This window comes from Octopus sinensis, linkage group LG9 (assembly GCF_006345805.1).
Source record: "Octopus sinensis linkage group LG9, ASM634580v1, whole genome shotgun sequence".
Lineage (NCBI taxonomy): Eukaryota > Metazoa > Mollusca > Cephalopoda > Octopoda > Octopodidae > Octopus > Octopus sinensis.
In genome coordinates, this window is record NC_043005.1 from 43860830 (window position 1) to 43875517 (window position 14688).

Sequence of the window (14688 nt, forward strand, 5' to 3'; positions counted from 1 at the left end):
ATTTCCCAAGCAGGCTGTTCTGTTGATCGGATCAGCCGGAACCCTCGTCGTCGTAATTGACGGAGTGCCATTTAAGTTAAGAAGATAAGAATTTGGGGCCTGCCTGGCAATTAATAATTTCATAGCTAGAGAAGATGAATCTCGACTTCGCCATTCCGTTGTATAACCCTCGACCTCTCACTTCAGCCAAGAGTAATGTGAAATTTTAGATGACGCATTGTAAACACTGTCTGCCAAATATACGAATGCAGTCGAAAATTACAGGCATGATAAACATGAGAGACAGAAGCAATGTAGGACGTTTTGTTGAAGAGGAAGTTAGAGACGATTAACAAATTTCGCCTTTTTGTTTTTCTCTCGTTTACTGTAAATAAAAATTAAATGACCAAACACACTATTGTTATTATTTATTCGGTTATTAAACAACAAGACATACACGGATGATACATAAATATATTTCTGCGTGCATGTGTATCAGTCAGCGTAAACGAGCATAAATAAATAAATAAACGGCCGATAATCTATAACAACATAAATATATAAACAAGCATCAACATAAATAAATATATAAATAAATAAACGATTGACAAACAACAACATAAACAAATAACGACTGACACACAACAACAACATAAACAAATAAATAAATAAAAAACAAACATCAACATCATCATCAACAACAACGACAATAAAAGAAAAACATTGTTCGAAGAGGTCACTGGCGTTCCGGAAGTAATACCTTTTACCTATGCATTGTGGGTAAGATCGGTGGCCAGTAACTTGTTTTGGTTATTTCGGCTTCACACAAATGTTTGATGGCTCTTGTACCTCTTTTTATTTATCGGTCCATTTATCTCTCTCCCGTCTATTATCGCTATATCTCCTCCTTCACTTGAGTTTCTCTTCGCCCCTCTTTTAAACCTTTCCTTGGTTTATTCGGGTTTGAAGACGGACACAAATCTTTTTCTTTTCCCGACCGTTTTATTTTGTATTATTTCTTCAGCCGTCTCAATACCAAACAGAAAAAAAAAAAAGAAGTAGGGGATAAAAAGAAAAAAGAAAGAAAAGATATATATATATATATATTATACATATATATATATATATTTTTTACTTGTACACACGAAAGAGCAAAAACAGAAAAAAAAAACCCCCGACTTTTTACAAGAAATTCTAACACTTTTTCGTAATGATGATCAGTTATTGATGTAAGTGTGAGACCTTTCAAACTGCTTATTTCATGCTTTCCACTTGTTTATTGCTGAAGCTACAAAAACAACATTTAGTAATAATAATAATTATTATTATTTATAATTATAATCATTCAGTCGAATACTGACTGGAAAAAAAAAAGTTTTTATTTAACATATCTATTTTATAAGAATTCTTGTGAATTATTTTCAGACGGGGTTGAAGGAAAACTTAATTCCAGAGTATTGAAATGTACACAAGCAGAACGGGCCAACTGTTTTATATATATTGCGCATTAAAAATATTAAACGTATTTATGTGTATTATTTAAACTAACTTATTGATACTTTTAGTGTATGCATATATATAGTAAAGGATGGTTTTCTTCAGTGGATGGTATGTTGTAATCTCTCGGTTTGTTTCATCGGTGCATCTATTTTTTATTATCATTGTATTTTATTTTTTCATTTGTCAGCCCCTTCTTTTTCCTTCCTTGAAATATCTCCACCTGACACTGTTTTTGCTACGAACTGCTATGTTTTGAACGAATATATTTGCCTCTGACTTCGACCATTCTCATACATACCTACATATATATATATATATATATCGCTTCTCTGTTATATATTTTACTCAGAATATTATAGGGCCGAAACATACATTTTTTTATACTCTATTTGGAATTTATTAGTGTCTAGTCACTGTCTTAAACTGTACCAAAAACACACACCCCACACTACATGCTGTATTTTCTACTTAAGTTGGGACATTTGAATTCGTATTTCTCTTTCCACATGTTTCGATGGGCCCGAATGTACGAGTTTTAAAATTCAAATGTCTTCCTTCTTCACTTTAGCGACATCAAAGCTATTTTTTTACACTCGATTGTTTATGTATTTTATTATATTGTGTCATTCATAGAACATGTTCCAACATGTTCAAATGTATCCCATATTTAGAACTGAAAACGTGATGATACACAAGCTTCTTAACTTCTGTTTACTTAAAAATAAAATCACATTTTCGTTTCATCACATCCATGATGACATCTTACCTATAGATAGTTATGTTTCTATTTATTTAGCTTTTCAGTTATTTATTTATTCTCGCCATAACATGTGATGTCCATAAATTATAGACTACGTGTATACACTTCCATGGACTGGCTTTTGGATGTAGCTTTGAGTGGATTGGTTGATGTTTAGTCCCAAATCATTCCAGCTATGTCCACTTCGTCTTTTTAGGAGTATGTAGGATTACATTACTTAATATAGTCTTTCTCATATTTTAACAGTGTGATTTGAGGAAGATTTAGCTGCTATTTCTTGCTATTCGATTGACCACGTAAAGGCTCTCTCATTTGATGAATGAGATTTGGTATTAGCTATTGTTTAGTCCTGCATTAATGTTCAAGGCATAGTGGTCCTGTCCCTTTCCACACCTAAAATTGTATCTGGCTACTATTTCTAGAGGTCAAGCGGTCGCATAGTGACTTCACATTGGCTCCATGATGGAGTTGTGAATGCTGGTGGTGCTGTACCAGAGTGGACACTTTAGCCTATTTTTATATTCTCTTCAATCTTTGCAGTGTAGGTTTTAATAATTCTGTCCTACTCCTTAGTTCAAGAAATAGCAATGGATCTCATTCGCCAGCCAACTTTGTTTATCGGACATTCTATTGCATTGGCACCGTTTCGTTGTTATTTACATAATCTAACTTAGCAACTGATGCTAGAAACATTTGTTTTTCGCTGATTATTGCTAATAAGCTTAATCATGTATATTTTTTTGTTGAAAATAATTCAATTTTTGTATTCATATTCTATTACAGATGAGAATTGTTTTGCTACTGTTTTTCTTTTATAAAACTGTTATCGTCCTAGTTATTTTATTATTATTTTTATCAAACAAATACTGTCTTGTAGTGATGGTGATGTATAGTTTACAAGCGTATACATTTGTTTATAGATACCGTTTACATTGCACACTTTAAACACTACCCTTTCTTTGGCAGTCAAGTAATAATAATGATAATAAAAAACTGCTTAAAGGCCCCTATTATGTCCTTAAAAACTTTCACAGAAATCCAAAGGTGTACATTTTAGTTTAAATGAATGAACAAGCTAATATTAGTACATACATAGAGCACACACATGTGTGTATGGATATTTATATATATATATATATATATATATATATACACATACACACACACACACACACACACACACACTCACGTGGGGGTGCTGAAAAGTGCCTGGTTTTAAGGGTATCATGAAAGGCCTGGTTAGAGGCCCAACCTCCCAACTTCTTTTACAGGGCTTAGAAAAAGTGAAGAACCGCTGCAATAAGTGTGTTAATCTGAGAGGGAGAATATGTTGAATAAGAATCATAATCAACTGATTCTCCTGTATTTTCTTTTACCCAAAGCCTCTCGTGTATGTGCACATGCACACATATATAAGGAATGTATTTATTATTTAGCACATTTGTTTATGCACAGGCATGGAACCAGGCTCACTAGGATTTAATCTGAGAACAACTTCTTCCTTGGAACTTTTTGTGTTAAAAATGTACACTCCAAATAATGACAACAGACAGTCAGACACTGATGTTTCAGTATGATTTCACCTGTTCAGTGATGGACTCAGATTCAGCCATGTGGATCTAGCTAGGAGCTTCTGCTTCTATATAGAAATCAGAAACCACAAAACATTTGCTGATGTGTGTGAAAGCTTGCAAGAATTTCTGTTAAATTGGTATGCTCACTTGAAATCAAATGTAATGTTCATTTATCTTCATTGTTTTGAATTAATCATGTCTTATTTTGTAGCTTGAAGATTTTGAAGATGTCATTGTCTATTTTTAAAACAACATTGTAGGGTAGACGTAAGAGGCTGGATCTGGCCATTTTGAACATAGAACAGATAGAATAATTTAGCCAGTTTAGATACCAAATGGGTTAAAGTAGTGGTGTGCACATCATTTATATGTTTATGTAAATGCAAGCATGGAATGATGAAGGCTGTGAGATTTGCTCTTGGAAAACAACTTTTACTAAGAAACCCTGTGTTTATATATATATATAAGAATTTTTTACGTAATAAGATAAAAAACCAAGGCTGTGTAGATATTAGAGCATTCTATCTATAAATGCTCTAATATCTACACAGCGTTGTTTTTTTTATCTTATTATGCAAAAAATTTTTTATATATACACACGCTGACATAGAACCAACGTTGAACCCTTTATTCGCAATATTACCGAATCTGGAGCTTAACTATGGTCTGACTATAGCACTTATTCAGCATTACCTGACACCTTTGGCTCTCAATGACACCATTATCTCTTTTATATATATATATATAGTGGTTGTCTACTCCTTATGCAGGGTCTAACCACCTCTTGTACTTACACTTCAGAGCCATCATGGGGTCTGATGTAGCTTTTTAAACCAGACAATATGTTGAAAAGACACCCACATAGATTGCATATCTGATTTGGACCACCAAGAGCTGCAGTTAAGTTATGATGTTTGTTGATCTTAAAATGTCTTTTGAGGCCTCCACTAGAATTGCAGACCTTATTGCATACACGGCATTGACAAGCGTGCACAGACATAGTTGGTGGAGATTCAATTTTCATGGGTCCACAAATAAGACTTGATCCTGGCAAAAGAAAGGTATGGTCTGTGACAAACTGTGTACACAAAAAGGTTGCTGCAATAGACACATGTATACACATCCACACAAACATATGTATACATATATATAAATATACATATTTATGTATGTGTGTGTGTGTATATATCATCATCATCATTTAACGCCTACTTTCCATGCTAGCATGGATTGGATAATTTGACAGGACTGGCGAACCAGATGGCTGCACCAGGCTCCAATCTGATCCTGCAGAGTTTCTGCAGCTGGATGCCCTTCCTAACGCCGACCACTCCGAGAGTGTAGTGGGTGCTTTTACGTGCCAGTTAGGCAGTACTGCCATCGGCCACGCTTAAGCTGTGTTTTTTACATGCCACCTGCACAGGAATCAGTCCAGCGGCACTGGCAACAACCTTGCTCGAATGTTTTGTTCACATACCAGTAAGGCGATGCTGGTAATGATCATGCTCAAATGGTGCTTTTTACGTGCCACTGGCATAGAAGCCAGACAGCTGCTCTGACAGTGACCCCACTCGGATTGAGCTGTTAGCGCTCCACTGGCATGGGTACCAGTCATCAAATTTGGTTCAATTTCGATTTCACTTGCCTCAACAGGTCTTCGCAAGCTGAGTTTTGTGTGCAAAGAAGGAAAGGTACGCATAAGTGGGCTGGCTACACCCCTGGTAAAGGCCACGGGTTATGGTTTCACTTGTCTTGTCAGGTCTTCTAATGCACAGCATATTTTCTAAGGTCTCGGTCGCTAGTCATTGCCTTGGTGAGGGCTAATGTTCAAAGGTCATGCTTCACCACCTCATCTTAAGTCTTCCTGGGTCTACCTCTTCCACAGGTTCCCTCAAATGCTAGGGTGTGGCACTTTTTCACAATATATGTGTATATATATATATATATATATATATATATATATATATATATTTCTCTCTGTAGTTTCAGCTCAGATCTGTGACCATGCTTATGCACCGCCATTTTGCTACTGAGAGCCTCCTCCAATATGTGGCACTTGGTGTAGAATGGAGTTAGATGTAGCTACCCTCATTTGCACCTCTTGCTATGAGGTAGGTTCATCTTTGGACTCTTGACAGGAAGTGGTCTAGCCATGACTTAAGAATGCCTACATCTACTTTGTGCAGGTTCCTCAGGCTCTTTGGGAGAATATTAAAAGTCTTTGGGCCCCTGAAACCCAGGGTGTTGCAATAACTGGTCCTCAAGTGCGATTGCGTTGCTGGGACCATTGGTACTATGCAGTCTCAACCTGTTCTGGTATTGGTATAGATTTCTGTGCCAAAATTTGGCACAATTCCTTCCAGATCTATAGTACTGCATACCTCTCTCGCCTTTGCTCCAGAGAGTAGAGTCTTAGCTGTTTCAGCCTTTCCCAGTAGCTGTCAAGTTGCAAAGAGACGATCTTCTTTGTGAAGCTTTGCTGGATTGCTTCTAGGTCCGCTGTTAATTTTGCACTGCTGGGTGACCATAGCTGGGAGCAGTAATCCAGGCAGCTGAGGACAAATGTCCTCCATAGGACCATCATGGTTTCCTTATCTCTGGTTCTGAATGTTCTCAGGATCCATCCAGCCAGTCTGCACTTTGTCACCATCCTGGTAATATGCACTTGGAAAGTGGTATTATCACTCATGTCGATACCCATGTCCCTCACTGATTTAGTCTCTGGGATTGAAATTTCCTGTGGACCAGTGTACCCTGTAAGTTTCATATTCAGTTTTGGCCGCTGGTAGTGCAGGGCTTGGAATTTTTCTGCATTTGAGTGCATATTATTATCCTCAGCCCATCTGTAAATTGAGTCCAACTCCTGCTGCAGATTTGCATCATCACTGGGGTTCTGTATTTTCTGAGAGACTTTTGTATTGTCTGCATAGCTAGTAAGGGTGGCTATCTAGGCAGTTGAGGGCATATCTGGGAGGGCCACAATAAAAAGCAGTGGTCCCAAGACAGTGCCCTGTGGAACACCGCTCACTATTTGTGTTTTCATTGAGGTGGCTCCATTAGCCACTACTGCCTGACTCCTATCTTTCAGAAAGTAAGTTTCAGGAAATATATACCAGCTTGCATTTCAAATTCCTGTGAACATTAAATATTTATCTCTCACTGGATGGGATCTTTTTTTTTTTGCTGATCCCTCTACTAAACAGAGCAATACACTGTATTTACATATAATCCCTACTGTCGAGAAACACTTGTTTCTGGTGCACCTAAAAGCAAAAATATACACCAATCTCCTTTATCTCAAAGATAGTCTTAAAATTTCGGTTTATGTTTATAAATCATTTTACAGTAAGCTTAGTACTGGTAATAAATTCATAATAATTACTTTTTTTTTTTCTCTCTTTTTTCTTTTTCACCAGCTCAAGATATAGCAGCACTACTCTATTGGACTGTAACTGTTCTCATTTTTTTTTTCTGCAAATCTTTACTGTGACTACTGATCTAAAGAACTCCAGGTTAATATCCAACTCCCTGATTTTCTGCAGTCATTACCCAGGTAGCGATCCCTTTTTACTCTGTTTGTGATAGTGTGTATTGAATATTTCTCTGATGATATTATTATAGTGTACAATAATTTAAAACCAGCACTTCAGTTCTTTATTTCTTTTCCATATTTACACCTTTTGGGTGTTTTGCATTGTGCTAAATCAGGTTGCCAGTGTTTGGCTATGATTAAGAATTACTAAAATGGTAAAAAAAATACTGGTTTTTGATAATCTTGTGTCCTATCAAAAACAGCTACTAGTTTTATATGATCTCTTGGAAAATTTAATTTCATATTTTACTTAAAATATTTTAGTAAGTTTTGATGGTAAAAGCTCAAGAAGTTGTATTAAATGTTGCAGGAATCCTTAAACATTGCTTGTCCTGAATTGGTATTTTTTTGTTCTGTTTTTATTGACCTCAGAAATATGAAATGTGAAAGGCGAAGTTGGTTATGCTAAACAATATCACTGACAGGGACCTCAAGAGTTAATCTTTGTTGTATTAAAATCGTGTTAATGTCTTTAAACGATCAAGTAACTATTAATATCAAACTACTTAATCTTTTGTTAGACAACTTTATCATATTGCTTACATTTATTTCTGTGTTACGTGAATAACCTCTTTCGCAATGCTTTAGTCTACAGAGATCTATATAACAAATTGATACATTGATCATAGCCTTAGTTATCCTTCTAAAACCACTAAACTAGATTATCTTTTCTATTTTTCAAATATCTTGTGCAATTCCTTATATAAATCTCTGTTGATCACTAGAAGCAATGGTTTACAGGACTCAATACAGATGTAGAGTATTCTTCAATACATCATAACTGAAAGGTTTCCATTTCCAGTACTCAGAATTGCTTGTTTCCAATGATTAGCCAATAAACTGAGCCTGGTTTTCTTTTGAATATCTCCTGTCTGAATATTTTCTGAAATATGAAATGAAAGTTTGAAGGAAATGCTTACCGTTATTTTCTTTTGTTCAGAAACCTTTGGGAACAACACATGCAAAAGTAGCTGCTTCATATACACATAGTTTTTGTTATATACACAAATACTCATAGTTTTTGAAATTACCCATTATATGAAACTTCTCTCAAATTCCATTAAAGGAACTTTAGAAGCTTTTACTCAGGTGTTAAATAAATTTTTGTGAAGTTTATTCTAGATTATTCAATTTTTTCCCCTCTAGTTCTGAAAATGTCTGCAGTCCTTTCTCATAAACATATTTGTCCAGATTACATTTCTTGCTACTCATGGTTCTATATCTAATAACTTCAAGATATATGCTTAAACGTTGTGTGAATGTTACCAAAAGTAATTTTTGGAATCTTTCTTTCAATTGACCTTTTGATATCAACCTGCCTGAAACTACTCCTAGTTTTATAATATGTTTCTAAATTAGAGCAATCTAAAGTAAAACCTTCCTTCAATGGGTCTTCCTGTTAATGTTTCAAACAGTCATTTAACCCTTAGGAGCTGACAGGGCTGGTTTATCAACTGAAAAGTTGACTGATGAAGAAAATTGTATTAGTTAATTCAGTTTTCTACAAGAATATATATAGTTTTATATATGTAAAGTAATTACTTTATTTCTATAATTCTTTTTTAAAAACAAGTGCATGCCCCCCATAGGGCTTGTGAAAAGGGCTCCGTCTTCTTGGCACTAAAACTCCAGATGAGGCTCCTGTCTCCAAAGCATTAATAGTGACAAAGTTATTTTATTATATACTTCTTTATTTAAAATAAACTGACGCAAAAGCAGCATATTTCAACAGAAATATAATGAAAGGTTTAAAATAAAGAGAGGCTGTAGAAAGAATTTAGTAAACTATGATGTTTGGTGAATACTTTACAACAGGCATGGACAACCTTTATCAAGAAGTGGGCCATAGGAGACATGGCTCATCATCAGGTGGGCTGCACTAGTTAGGTGTGCCATTCACAAGGCCCCATAGATCACAGTTTGCCCATAACTGCTTTACAGTTCCCTATATGAGAACTGATCTTATGTTTGATTCCTGTTAGGATTTTCTTTGATTTATCTGCTTGATTTTGTATCTGGATAGTGGCAATCAATGGTCTAGAGAGGCTAAGGAGAGACCCATGAATATCTGACTGGCCTCCTTCTCAAAAGCAAATAAATAAATGACTTCAAGGTCTTCTTGAATTTTGAAAGGAACCCCACTTCCCAGTCCCCAAAATAGTCTTGTTTTGCCCTGTAGTATTTCTCTTGTAGGCCCTAGTCAGATATACTATTCTGCTTAATATTATCTAATAAAGACTTATCTGGAGAGAAACCTAACAACGATAAATATTTGTAAAATGTAGACCTAAGTAAAATCACTCTGTATTCGATGACAACACCTCATTAAAGTGTTTACCAAGTAATATCAAAGGGTTGACCAACAGCAACCATATTTCTGAATTCCTGGCTTACATGTCTGTTCCCTTGTCTTTGACTGTGTAATATATTTTATTATGCATTTAAAAGTTGAGGACTAGGTGGTGAGACTCTTCCAAATGGAACACATGGCTGTTTTCCTTTTGTGCCTCCTACCCTGACAATATTGTTTGTAATAGCTGTTATCTATAGTAATAAACACAAAATTTTGTCTATCTGGGACAAAATCTATCTGTCTGTCCCTGTATATCAGTCTACAAAGACATATACCTTTTTTGGTATCTGGATGATCACAGGATTGAAAATCTGTCCTTCATTTGGTTCTTGAACATCCAGTATTAGGATCAGGTCTGGATGAGGATTTGTTATACACTAAGAGTTGAAAATTCGAATTTTAAATCCCAAAATTTGTGAACTTACAAGTTTTTCATTTAAACTGGATTTAAAGTAATACCATATTGATTGGGTACCAATCAGTGTTGTATTGTTATCACTCTCTTTAATTTTGGGCTGCAGGCCCAGTTAGCCTCCACAGGAGCTAGCTTAAAAGTTCGCACAGAGTGCAGCTTTTAAGCTAGTTAGAAATAACGGTAAATGGTCTGTATACTGAAGACTTATTTCAAATACTAATTGTACAGCTGAGTTTCCAGTTTTAGGAAGAACTCACCAACCATGTGATACGTGACACATTACAGAACACAGTATCTCAACATTTAATGTCATTTCAGAAGAAAGAAACTATTGAACTGCAAAATAATAAATTACAGATGAAGTTTCATCTTAATCGTTTTCTTAAACCCTTTAGCGTTCAGATTATTCTGACAATTGTAATGCTTTTTTTATTCACTTTGTTTTTAATTAATCATGCATTGTCTTATAGCTTTGAGATTTTGATAATGTGATTTATTTTTAGAATGCCATGCACCTGTACTGGTGCCACATGAAAAGCACCAACACTGATGCCATGTAAAAAGCTCTTGTGATGGTGTCACATAAAAAGCTCTCAGTATGCTCTGTAAAGTGGTTTGCATTAGGAAGGGCATCTAGCCATAGAAACCATACTGAAGCAAACAATTAGAACCTGGTGCAGCTCTTGTCAAAATGTCCAACCCAAGCCAGCATGGAAAATGGACTTCAAATGATGATTTAGGGTAGGTGTGAGAGGCTGAATCTAGAAAGTTTCAATATAAAACAGCACATTTGGGACCAGGTATGGTCCCTTTATTGCTAACGAGTTAAATATTGATGTTCATAAGTATAGCAGATTTATTAAAATAATTTCACTACCTCTGCTTCGGAAATAATCTCTCTCTTGAGAAAGAGCATTCTCATGGAACAAGGAATAAAAGCCAAGATAGTTAACTGAGATTAGGATCTGGTGTGTCTGACTCTGCTAGCCTTCTGGAAATGTTGGTCATCATGACAAATTGGAAAGGAACACAGTGTCTACTATTCCATTGCTTTTTTTTTTTTAACCCTTTTGTTACTATGTTTCTGACCAAAATCCACCCCTCATGAGTTTCAATTAAATTCTAAAATAATCATGAATTTTGACTAGTTTCATTAAACAACTGTAACTTTTTTACTTATCAACATATTAATGTGATATTTGGAACATAATTAAAGAAAGGGTTCTTAATCAATTCTATTGCATAACTTTTGTCTCAAAGTGACTCTAATTACAGGTAAATCCAGGCAAACTAAGCAAAAGGTAAAAATATTAAAATTTTGCTTAAACATCACCATAGAAAATGAATCATCAGCTAATATTCAATTGGGTATGCAACAAAATTTTGATATAGAAGAATTGTGCACATCACTAGATTGTCAGTTGAATTTAATACACAACAGAACAGATGTACCTTAATGGTGAAATAAACTGAAATACTGGAATCCACCTAAATTCACCGCAAGTTTGACCAAACTAAAAAATTTGGTCAAAAAATAATATACAACCCTGGTTATGGTACGGAAGTGGTAAATTCCAGACCACATCATACCCTAGGCCATGCTGACTAACATTATTTTACCTGTATAAAAATTAAATCCATAGCAGTACCCAGTATTTGCTTCACAAATTTTCCAAACTTTGATCCTCCATTTCGTGGGCTTTCCTGGCATATACTGTTTGTTTTTCATTCTGCATAACAGTTTGTTTCCGCAGTGATCGCTTCAAACAAGCATATTGAAAATAATAAAAGTCTAACGGTTTTGCTTCCTAAGAAAGACTATGGATAACCCCTTCTCAGAAAATTGCTAATAAAAACATTTTTAAAGTTTTTACTTCATTCCGATGTAAAATCGTCTTTGCTGTCGCAATCGTTGCTTTGTTTCTTCAGAATTGCTGCTTTTGGTTTCGGATGCATTCTTGTACACTACGTGCCTCATTCATTCTTTTTCTCTATATCTCCATATTTTCTGTTGAAAAACCTTTAAATTCAGAATCACTGCTTGATAGCATGAAAAAAAAATCAATGCCGAAAAAATGTGGAAAACTATCTCCCAAAATTTACTGAGTTCAGATATCACATCAAGCAATGTTGGATACTATAACTCAACTATTTACAAAGTGAAATCACATATTTTTACAGATGTACTAAAGAGATTTGTGCTTAAATTCACATTTAAATAACAATGGGTACTCTTGGTTAGGTTGGTCTTGTGAACCAAACATTTTTTCGGCTGGCTATGGCTGGGTTAGTATCAAAAGGGTTAAACAAAAGCTAGTCTAATGTAGTCAAGCTTTCTTCACTATCATACACAATATCTATGTTGCTATTCATTGTCTGATATCTGTTTTCCATGCTGGCTTAGGTTGGACAGTTTGACAGGAGCTGGCAAGCCTGAGAATTGCACTTGGCTCCAATTGTCTGTTCTGGTATGGTTTCTATGGCTGTATAACCTTCCTAATGTCAACTACTTTACACAGTGTACTGGTGCTTTTTATGTGGCACCAGTACCCAAGTGGTTGCCAACTAGCTTGGAAGGCAAAGACAATTCAGCTGAAGGAGGAGTGGAACCAAGAGAAGTGAGGGAACCAGTTGTTTAGCTCTAATAAAATTTAACGAGATATGTTCCATAACCTGAATAGCCTTTATGATGCATTGACTTCTCAGATTGTAAAAATTTAGGTTATATTCAGAGAATATTTGGCAATCATAAACTTTATAAATTTCCTTAGGTGAAAAAGGTTTTTTTTCCTTTTTCTTTTACATAGACAATATCATCAGCATCCAATGTGCCATCAAGGGTTACTGATGTCTTGCATTGGGAAGATTTTGGCCTAATAGTCTGTAAAATTGCCATAATGTAGTAAATGCGTTTCACTTTCAACTGAGTCAACTAGAACAATGTGAAATGAAGTGCCTTGCCTAAAAACGTAATGCATAATGTTTTGTTATTCCTTATTTGGTATTTTTGGGCTTTATTAATCCTAGACTACTTTGTCTTTAATGAGAGCGAAGTGTCTACCTTCAGAGGAAGTGTTTTTATTCACTTAAGTTCTCAAATACACTTGATACAAGAAAAAAGTGATAGGTCACCTTACTTCTGAAAGTGTTCCAGCTACAGCGCTGTCTGATTTGTGAATGGGATGGAGTTATCAGTAGCACAGAGGCAATCATTTTCTATTTTGATCTTAAATTCTTTTTAAAGGTGGTCACTGTACTGCTAGGAATAGTAACTAAATCTTCCTTAAATTACACTCTACCATCTTGAAAAGAGTGAAACAAGATTGTGATGGTTACAATACCTTTTGATCACAGGTTGAACATTACTTTATGATTGCTTTTCCATATTGATATGGGTTGGACAAGTCATCAGAGTCCAAGTTAGTTCTTTGGTGTTACTGAATTAACTCAAACTGATGACACATCCAACCCATACCAGCATGGAAAAGTGCATGTGAAATGGTGATTTTTGTGTTTTGTTGTTTAGATAAAACATGACATGTCACAGTAACAGCAAAACTGTTGGATGAATCAAGTAAATTATGTTTTCATTTTTGGCATTGCTGGTTCTATAGGTGGAATGGCTGTTCTTGACAATGTGTCACTGTTCTTTTTCTTTTTGCATCCAGTTATAGGAGACAGGTTTTCAACTAAGAACACAGAGCTGGAACAGATATGGCAAAATATCCTCTCCTCTGCTCTAAGATATTCACTTATCCACCACCATGGACTGTACTGTATCAACTCTGAAAGGATAGAAGGCAAAGTTGATTTTGACAGGATTTGATCTCAGAGAGCAGAAATTTGGAAAAATATTCTACAAAGCATTCTATTCAATGCTTTTCAAATGATTTAGATTTAGAACAGGTGGTCTCCAACCATCAGGCTGCTGACCAGTACCCGGTTGCACAGAAAGGATGAACTTTCAAATTTTTGCTTGTATTATAATGCATATTAAAATGTAATAATAGTAGCAATAAAGTGCATAATATACAATGTTATAATTACATTTGCATTTTATATATATATATTATGCACTTTGTGTTTTGTTATGCATGTGATATTTTGGCCTGTGGAAAAATTGTCTTGCATAATGCTAGTCTATTGTCCAAAAATGGATGGGGACCGCTGAGTATGTTGTGACCCTGTTGGTGCTGGTGCCATGTAAAAAGCACTGGTGATGGTTCCACATAATAAGCACCCAGTATACATCCTGTAAAGTGGCTAGTGTTAGGGCATCCAGCTGTAGAAACCAGGCCAAAGCAGGCAATGGAACTTGATGTAGCTTCTGGCTTTGCCAGTTCCTGACCTTGTCACCTCCTGTAAAGTCATCCAACTGATGTCAGCAAGGAAGATGGATGTTAAATGGTGATGTATCATCAATAGCTGACTGTTGAAATTTCTCCAAAACAGTAAACTGATATGTTATCTTGAAGTAACTTAGAAGCTAATCAACAATATTTAATTATTTAAGAA

The 14688-nt window shown here is 35.3% G+C and overlaps 1 protein-coding gene across 2 annotated transcripts in view; it reads left to right on the forward strand.

The window, feature by feature from the left end:
- The first annotated feature begins 736 nt into the window (after positions 1 to 736).
- LOC115215897 overlaps positions 737 to 14688 on the forward strand; it is a 72917-nt gene continuing 58965 nt past the window's right edge. Inside the window, exons 1-2 of one of the 2 annotated variants that reach the window (XM_029785249.2) lie at positions 738 to 1208; positions 7230 to 7366. The gene's annotated coding sequence lies outside the window, so the exon portion shown is untranslated. Of the gene's footprint in view, positions 1209 to 7229; positions 7367 to 14688 lie in introns of both variants that reach the window. The other variant, XM_029785250.2, reaches the window with a different exon arrangement.